The 8693-nt window shown below is 44.3% G+C and overlaps 1 long non-coding RNA gene and 1 pseudogene across 3 annotated transcripts in view; both read right to left on the bottom strand.

Moving 5' to 3' along the window:
- Nucleotides 1–2767: 2767 nt before the first annotated feature.
- Nucleotides 2768–8693, bottom strand: part of LOC105477875 (uncharacterized) — a 19613-nt gene continuing 13687 nt past the window's right edge. For 2 of the 3 annotated variants that reach the window (XR_011625984.1, XR_011625983.1), the window contains 2 exons: nucleotides 5799–5931; nucleotides 2768–2978 (listed from right to left, as the gene is read on the bottom strand). This is a non-coding gene — a long non-coding RNA (uncharacterized lncRNA). The remainder of the gene's footprint in view (nucleotides 2979–5798; nucleotides 5932–8693) is intronic. The other variant, XR_011625985.1, reaches the window with a different exon arrangement.
- Nucleotides 4843–4943, bottom strand: LOC112425972 (U6 spliceosomal RNA; annotated as a pseudogene).

Raw genomic sequence — 8693 nt, 5'->3', positions numbered from 1 at the left:
TTTCAATCTTGGTAAATATCTTGGAGTGGAATGATTTAATCATATGGTAAGCATTTGTATTAGTCTGTTTTTATGCTGCTAATAGAGACATACCTAAGACTGGGCAATTTGTAAAGGAAAGAGGTTTAATTGGCTCACAGTTCCACATGGCTGGGGAGGCCTTACAATCATGGTGGAAGAGCAAGAGATGTCTTACATGGCGGCAGTCAAGAGAGAGCTTGTGCAGGGAAACTTCCCTTTATAAAACCATCAGATCTCACTACCATGAGAACAGCATGAGAAAGACCTGCTCTCATGATTCAATTACCTCCCACTGGGTTTCTCCCATGATATGTGAGAATTGTGGGAGCTATAATTCAAGATGAGATTTGGTTGGGGACACACCCAATCCATGTTAGCATATATTTAACTTTTAAATAATTTATCTAATAGGCCGCTGTGCAGTGGCTCACACCTTTAATCCCAGCATTTTGGGAGGCTGAGGTGGGTGGATCACTTGAGGTCAGGAGGTCAAGACTAGCCTGGCCAACATGTTGAAACCTGGTATCTACTGAAAACACAAAAATTAGCCAGGTGTGGTGGTGTACGCCTTTAATTCCAGCTACTTGAGAGGCTGAGGCAGGAGAATCGCTTGAACCCGGGAGGTGGAAGCTGCAGTGAGCCGAGATCACACCACTACACTCCAGCCTGGGCGACAGAGTGAGACTCTCTCAAAAAAAAGAATTTGCGAAATAGTTTTTCAGAGTGGTTGTAGTATTTTATATTCTCACCAGAAATGTATGAGAACTCTAGTTCTTTCATATCTTTGCCAACATTTGTTATGTTCAAGTCCTGTTACTATTAGCTATTTGGATAGGTAGCTCATTGTGGTTTTAATTTGCATTTCCCCACTGACCAATAATACCAGCATGTTTTCATGTGCCTACTTGCCTCCATATATGTTTTTTTTTTTTTTTTTTTTTTAATTGAAACAGAATCTCACTCTGTTGCCCAGGCTAGAGTGCAGTGGCGCGATCTCAGCTCACTGCAACCTCCACCGTCCAGGTTCAAGTGATTCTCGTGCCTCAGCCTCCTAAGTAGCTGGGACTACAGGCATATGCCACCATGCCTGGCTGATTTTTTTGTATTTTTAGTAGAGGCGGGGTTTTGCCATGTTGCCCAGGCTGGTCTCAAACTCCTGACCTCAGGTGATCTGCCCACCTCGGTCTCCCAAAGGGCTGGGATTACAAGTGTGAGCCACTGCACCCTACACCATCCATATGTCTCCTTAGGTGAAGTGTCTGTTCAAATTTTTGGCTCATATTTTAATGGATTGTTTTATTATTACCGAGTTTTGAAAGTTCTTTATATATTCTGGATACAAGTTCTTTTTTAGATGTATCATTTAAAAATACTATTTCCCTCCCTATGGCTTGTCTTTTCATTTTGTTAACAGTGTCTTTCAAAGAGCAAAAGTTTTACTTTTGACAAAATCCAACTTGTCAAGTTTTTGTTTTATAGATGATGCTTTTGGTGTAGTCTATAAGAAATTTTTGCTTCATCAAGGTTACAGTGATTTTCTCTTATGCTTCTTTCTAAGTTTTAGAGTTTGGGTTTTATATTTCTACCTGTTATGATTAAAAAAATAGATCTATTCATTTTTAAATGTTCAAATATTCCTGCATGGTGTGTGTGTGTGTATGTGTGTGTGTGTGTGTGTATACTTCTTGGATTTTCTTTAGTTTTTAAGAAAGTTCATTTTGAAAGTGTAAGATTGACTCACCTTTGATAGGGGAACTACCAACAGGGAATTTGTGTAACTTAGACCAGGTTTTGGATGGAAGAAGGTGCCCTCCACAAACAGCTTTGGTGTGGAGGTAAAGAGTGCCCCAAATGAGCAGTAAGGGTACATAAATGACCACCATTCTCATTTGAATACATGCCTTCTCAAGTTCTTCTCTGCCAGGAACTTTGGCTTAAAAGGTTTTGCTTTGTTTTAATATCAGTAGTTGTGGAATGGTCTTGAGCTATGTTGCAACATGATCAGATCTGTGACTTCGGATGCCCAAGCCAGTGGCTACATGGGGCATGAATTGAGATGGGGAGAACTGGAGGCAGGGAAAACTGCAGGCTATAGTTAGAGCAATTCAAGTGAGAGGTGATGAGGACCTGAACTGAGTTAATGCCTGCAGGGATGGAGAGGAAGAAACTCAGTCTAGAAATAACTCTGAGGTATTAGTAGAAGAACCTGGGGATGAGAGGGAAGGAATATTCAAAGTTTCTATTCTGGGAAGTTGAGAGAATAGTAATGCCATGACACTGAGGTATGGAACATAGAAGAGATAAATTATGTGGGAATGGGCTATATTTGGATGTGGACATATTTGTGTGAGAGCCACGTGCTGCAGCCTCAAGGGATCCCTAGCAGGCAGGAGAAGACAGGAGACCAGAGCAGGGAAGTGGTGAGAGTTATGCTGAAATGAACAACACCAACCAAGAGAGTCTATAGAGGAAGAAGGCAGAGGACAGAAAACACTATATCTCCAAAGTCAGACCAGCAGAAGAGAAACCAGTGAGAGAAACTGAGGTCAGAGAGGCTGGAGCAGAACCGGGATAGCCAAGGGAGGAGACACTCATCAGACTCAGCTGCTACTGAGAAGGCGTCTAAGTTTGGGTTTCCCAAAAAGAAGAGCCTGAGCTTGGATTTAACAGAGGTAGTGTTTTGGGGAGGGAATCCTAAGAAGCAGCAGTGAGGCAACAGAGTGTGAACTAGGGAAGGCAAGAAAGCCAATATGAGGATGTTTTATTGAGATTGTTATTGTAGGCAATGGAGGCTCCTTTCCAGTAGAGACTCCAAATTTAAAGAATGCCTCCCAGAATTGTCCATATGAAGGATGGGAGGCTGGAACATTCATCTGCCAGTGTCTGCACTCATTGGTTGAGGATTTCATCTGGAGGCACTAACTCCCTTGCACTTCTTGGCTGTGTTTGCATTGGACCTGGAAAGAGAGGGGTGGTGAGCAAGATCCCATTGTGTGGGAGAAGGACCTTGTGATGGTTACATTTTATGGGTCTGCTTGGAGGGTGTTTTTGGATTAGATTCAACATCTTAAAAAGTGAACTTTAGGCCGGGCGCGGTGGCTCATGTCTGTAATCCCAGAACTTTGGGAGGCTGAGGCAGGCAGATCACAAGGTCAGGAGTTCAAGACCAGCCTGGCCAACATGGTGAAACCCCATCTCTACTAAAAATACAAAAATTAGCTAGGCGTGGTGGCTGGTGCCTGCAATCCCAGCTACTTGGGAGGCTGAGGCAGGAGAATTGCTTCAACCCGGGAGGTGGAGGTTGCAGTGAACTGAGATCGTGCCACTGGGCGACAGAGCAAGACTCTGTCTCAGAAAAGAAAAGAAAAAAAAAGTGACCTTTAGGCCATGTGCTGTGGCTCATGACTGTAATTCCAGCACTTTGGGAGGCTGAGGCAGGAAGACTGCTTGAGCCCAGAAGTTCAAGACTAGCCTGGGTCACATAGGGAGACTCTGATTCTGCAAAAATAGATACAAACAAATAAAAAGTGAAGAGGTTTAGTAGTGAAGGGAGGGAAAGAGATGGATGTTAGGTGAAGTATAAAGAGCGATCAAGGGAATTATCCATGCTGTCTACAATACCTGCCTGTTAGTCACTTAGTGGTGATATTGGTTATCAGATCAACTGTCCAGGTATGTCAGTGCTTGTGTTCAAGTAATCTTTATTTTACCTAATAATGGTCCCAAAGCAAAGAATAGTGATGCTAGCAATTTGGATATGCCAACAAGAAACCATAAAGTGCTGCTTTAAGTGAAAACGTGTTAGCTGGGTGTGGTGGCATATACCTGTAGTCCCAGCTGCTTGGGAGGCTGAGGTAGGAGGATCACTTGAGTCCAGGAGATCAAATCTACAAGGAACTGTGATCCCACCACTGCCCTCCAGTCTGGGTGGCAGAGTGAGACCCTGTCTAGTAAAAGAAAAGAAAATGTAACTTTGGCGTTCTTTGGCTGGGGTTTGGGGCTATCTGTGGTTTCGGGTCTCCACTGGGGGTGGAGCATATCCCTGCAGATAAGAGGGAATAGAACGATCTCTTTTGCCAGCTGGCATAGTGTTAAGCACTGTCAGTAGTGGGTGTTGGAGGAACACGGGAGGAGGAAGAAGTCCATCTTCCTGGTTTTGGTTTGCTCCTTTGCCTTACTCCGGCAGCACGTGCAACTTCTTCAGTGTACACTCACTCAGGCAGTGCAAAGTGGTCAGCAGTGCCTAGCAGCCAAAAGCTTTCCCTGGCACCTTTCTGGGTGGCTTCTCAGCCTGTTGCAACTGCTAAGGCACCTCCCCATGAATAACTTGCTTTGGCATCTGCTTGGCCAACTTCACAGCTATTTCAGTCCTAGGAGTAGTGGGGTTTTCTTATATTTGCTGTTCCTGTGTCCTTTAGAATTCTCATTTCTTCTTACTAGCTAATCCCTTAGTATGCCAATACCCTGTTAGAGTTAATGCTTCTTTATTTTATTTTTGCAAATAAAAATATGGGACACTCCGGCCGGGCGCGGTGGCTCAAGCCTGTAATCCCAGCACTTTGGGAGGCTGAGATGGGCGGATCACGAGGTCAGGAGATCGAGACCATCCTGGCTAACACGGTGAAACCCCGTCTCTACTAAGAAATACAAAAAATAGCCGGGTGAGGTGGCAGCGCCTGTAGTCCCAGCTACTCGGGAGGCTGAGGCCGGAGAATGGCGTGAACCCGGGAGGCGGAGCTTGCAGTGAGCTGAGATCCGGCCACTGCACTCCAGCCTGGGCTACAGAGCGAGACTCCGTCTCAAAAAAAAAAAAAAAAAAAAAAAAATATGGGACACTCCATGAATTTGCATGTCATCCTTGTGCAGGGGCCATGCTAATCTTCTCTGTATCATTTTAGTACGTGTGTCGCCAAAGTGAGCACAATACTTGTTTATATTAAATGATCCCGTTTCAAATGACTGTGGTTTCTGTCTTCTGATTAAACCCTGACCAATACAGCTTTAGTCCTAGAATATAGTTCTTCAGGGACCCTAATGACATTCTGTGTTGTTTAACAGGCCCTTCCTCCTTAACAGGCTCTAAATTCCAGTTTTTGTTTCCTCAGGACTGTGGACTACTGAAAGTTCTTCTCAGCCTCCTATCTCTTAGGCACTATCTCCTACTGAGTCTGGCTGCCTCTCACAAGTCAATAAATATCCCCCATGGGACAGACCATGCAGAATGTTGGCCTCACCTCAACATGCTTCCCTTTCTTCTGGGACCTTGGCCCTTCAGAGCCTCATGCCTTGATGAATTTCCAGTGTCTTCAAACATATTTTTAAAAATTTGTACCCAGCTATGCAAAGGCATACAGAGTGGTATAATGGATTTTGGAGACTCAGACGTGGGAAGGGTGGGAGGGGGACAAGGAATAAAAAGCTACATATTGGGTACATTGTACACTATTTAGGTGACAGATGCACTAAAATCTCAGACTTCACAATTATACAATTCATTCATGTAACCAAAAACCACTTGTACCCCCAAAGCTGCTGAAATAAAAAATTTTTAAATAATTGTACCCAGCTTTTGTAGTTGCTCTCAGAGGGTTGATCTGATGCAAATTAGTTGATCATGGTGAAGTCAGATAGAGATAATTACAGATGGATAAAATGTTTGTGGAGCAGCAGCGAGGGTGCAGCTGAAGTTAGAAAGCAGTGATTTATTATGGAATCAATCATCATGATTGTGAAACTTTCTCCAGACCAGGAGGCAGAGAAATGCATGCTTGGCTTACCTCAGTTTGGGAAGTGATGGAAAGTTAAGGGCTGAGGAAATCTTGATTGCTTGTGAAAACACTTTTGAAATGGCTCATGTGGATCCCAGGTTGGACAGGGAGAGCACTAAAGCTGGAATAGGGGGTTGTTAGTCTAGGAGAACAACAAAGTAATGGAAATCAGAATTGGGGAGGAGAGAGCAGGGCACAGAAACTCAAGGTTTGGGCCAAAAAGGGGAATTTCAAGGCCGGGCATGGTGGCTCACTCCTGTAATCTCAGGACTTTGGGAGGCCGATGCGGATGGATCATGAGGTCAGAAGTTCACGACTAGCCTGGCCAAGATGGTGAAACCCCATCTCTACTAAAAATACCAAAATTAGCTGGGCGTGGTGGCACACGCCTGTAATCCCAGCACTCGGGAGGCTGAGGTAGAGAATTGCTTGAACCCAGGAGGCAGAGGTTGCAGTGAGCCGAGATCACACCACTGCACTCCAGCCTCGGTGACAAAGTGAGACTGTATCTCAAAAAAAAAAAAAAAAAAAAAAGGGTGTAATTTCAGAGTTTGGTAGTAGGGAATGGAGCATTCCTAAACCCTGGTAAGTGGACAGTGTGTTGCATATTTAAATTATTGATGTAAGGGTCATTAGATTGAGGAACATAACCTGGAGTATTGGAATAGCCTTAGTCCCCAGGTGGCTGGTAGGGATGAGGAAGAGAGGCACCCTGAGCCAGGTGCCAAAGCCCACCAGAGAATTCCTTTAGGTTGTCAGGTGGCCATGACTCAGATAGGGACAGGGCGGCATGAGTGAATGAAATGAATGGCACAGCCTTCAGAGGAGTTTCTAAGTGAAAATGATCAAGAGTGGTTCTGAAAGCTGCTATGAGGCCATGGAGAGGAAAACTCCACTTTCTTCTCTGATATGTGGAAGGACGGCCTGTCTGTGCAAAGGTTATGAGAGAATGTCCAGGTCTCAGGTAAGGTGAAAGGGAGAAAGTTTTGAGTGAAAGGTTTGAAGAAACAAGAAGTTACACCAATAGAATAGGGATCCACAATTAGAAGGGGCAAGGTAAGAGGCTGAGATTGTTTCTGGGGAGAAGTAGGGATGGAGCAGAGAAGACAACAGGCTGCACTGATGGCAAATCATGCGGGAGAAGGAAGCTATGTTAATATGAGCTATAAAGGAGGAATAGACTCCCTCCCTCCCTCCGTTCCTTCCTTGCTTCCTCCTTCCCTCCTCCCTCATTCAGCAAATATTTACTAACCACATGCAAAGTGCAAGGCACTCTGTTATGCAATAGGGAAAGACACAGATGAATCAAAAATGGATTCTGCCCTTAGTTTACATTCTGAGGGGTGACATGATTTTGTTTTAAAGACATAACCTCTTTTGCTTGTTTAGTTTGTAAGTTTCCTTTCTATCTATTAATTCACATGATGTGAATCTCTGTGGGAATCTACCTTTCTTTAAGGAAGCCACACTAATTAACTCTTTATAATGGGGAGAAAATAGAAGAAAGAACAAAAGTTATGATTATTTCTATTTGAAACAGGAAGAGGAGGCTGGGCGTGGTGGCTCATGCCTATAATCCCAGCACTTTGGGAGGCTGAGGTGGGTGGATTACCTGAGGTCAGGAGTTCGAGACCAGCCTGGCCAACATGGGGAAGCCCTGTCTCTGCTAAAGCATACAAAAAAATTAGCCCAGCATGGTGGCATACACCTGTAATCCCAGCTACTCAGGAGGCTGAGGTGGGAGGATCTCCCTCTCTCTTTTTTTTTTTCTTTTCTTTTCTTTCTTTCTTTTTTGTTTTTTCGAGTTAGAGTCTCACTCTGTCACCCAGGCTGGAGTGCAATGGCGCGATCTCAGCTCACTGCAACCTCCGCCTCCTGGGTTGAAGCAATTCTCCTGCCTCAGCCTCCCAATTCTCTAATCCTCAGGGATTACAAGCATGCACCACCATATCCAGCGAATTTTTGTATTTTTAGTAGAGACGGGGTTTCACCATGTTGGCCAGGCTGGTCTCAAACTCCTGACCTTAGGTAATTCACCCACCTCAGCCTCCCAAAGTGCTGGGATTGCAGGCTTTCCAGATGGCCAGGTAGGAGGATTTCTTAAGCCCAGGAGGTGGAGGTTGCAGTGAGCCAAGATTATGCCACTGTACTCCAGCCGGGGCAACAGAGTGAGATTCTGTCTCAATAAATAAATAAATAAGCAGGAAGAGGAAATGTAAGGGAAGGAGGTAACGTTTTATTCATTGGACACTCAAGCAGAAAACAAAACGAAAGACACCACCCTCATGTTAGCCATTGGACAGGTTGGTAACTGGTAGTTTGCTTCTGTTTTGTTATCTTATACCTTGTCTTTGACCAGCCTCTTAGCTGGCTGTTGTGTTTTGTTGTTGTTGTACTTAGCAGGGTGGCCCACCTTCATTTTGGAGTGTTTTGAGCACTTGATAGTCCTTCCTATGTAGGCCTGTAGCAATCTTCTGCTAACCCTCAGCAGTGGGCACTGTGGGAAGCACTCAGGGGAGTGCCTGGAGTTTCAGGCTTACCCTTTTGGGCTCTACTGCTTAGTAGTAACCTTTTTTCCCCATGATGGTTGGGGTCAATCACAGTAGACCTAAACAATACTATGACATATTTTTGTTTTTGTTGTTTTGTCAGTTACTTAATTATTTAATTAAATTTATTTATTTATTTATTTATTTATTTATTTATTTATTTATTTATTTTGAGATGGCGCCTTGCTGTTGCCCAGGCTGGAGGGTAGTGGCATTACCATGGCTCACTGCAGCCTCAGCCTCCTGGCTTAGGCAATCCTTCTGCTTCCGCCTCCCAAGTAGCTGGGACTACAGGCATGTACCACCACGTCTGGCTAATTTAAAAAGAAAATATTTTGTAGAGACAGGGTCTCAC

Source organism: Macaca nemestrina, chromosome 7, assembly GCF_043159975.1.
Source record: "Macaca nemestrina isolate mMacNem1 chromosome 7, mMacNem.hap1, whole genome shotgun sequence".
NCBI classification, from domain to species: Eukaryota; Metazoa; Chordata; class Mammalia; order Primates; family Cercopithecidae; genus Macaca; species Macaca nemestrina.
The sequence above is the reverse complement of the archived record's forward strand: the minus strand, read 5'-3'. Positions and strand labels throughout refer to the sequence as shown.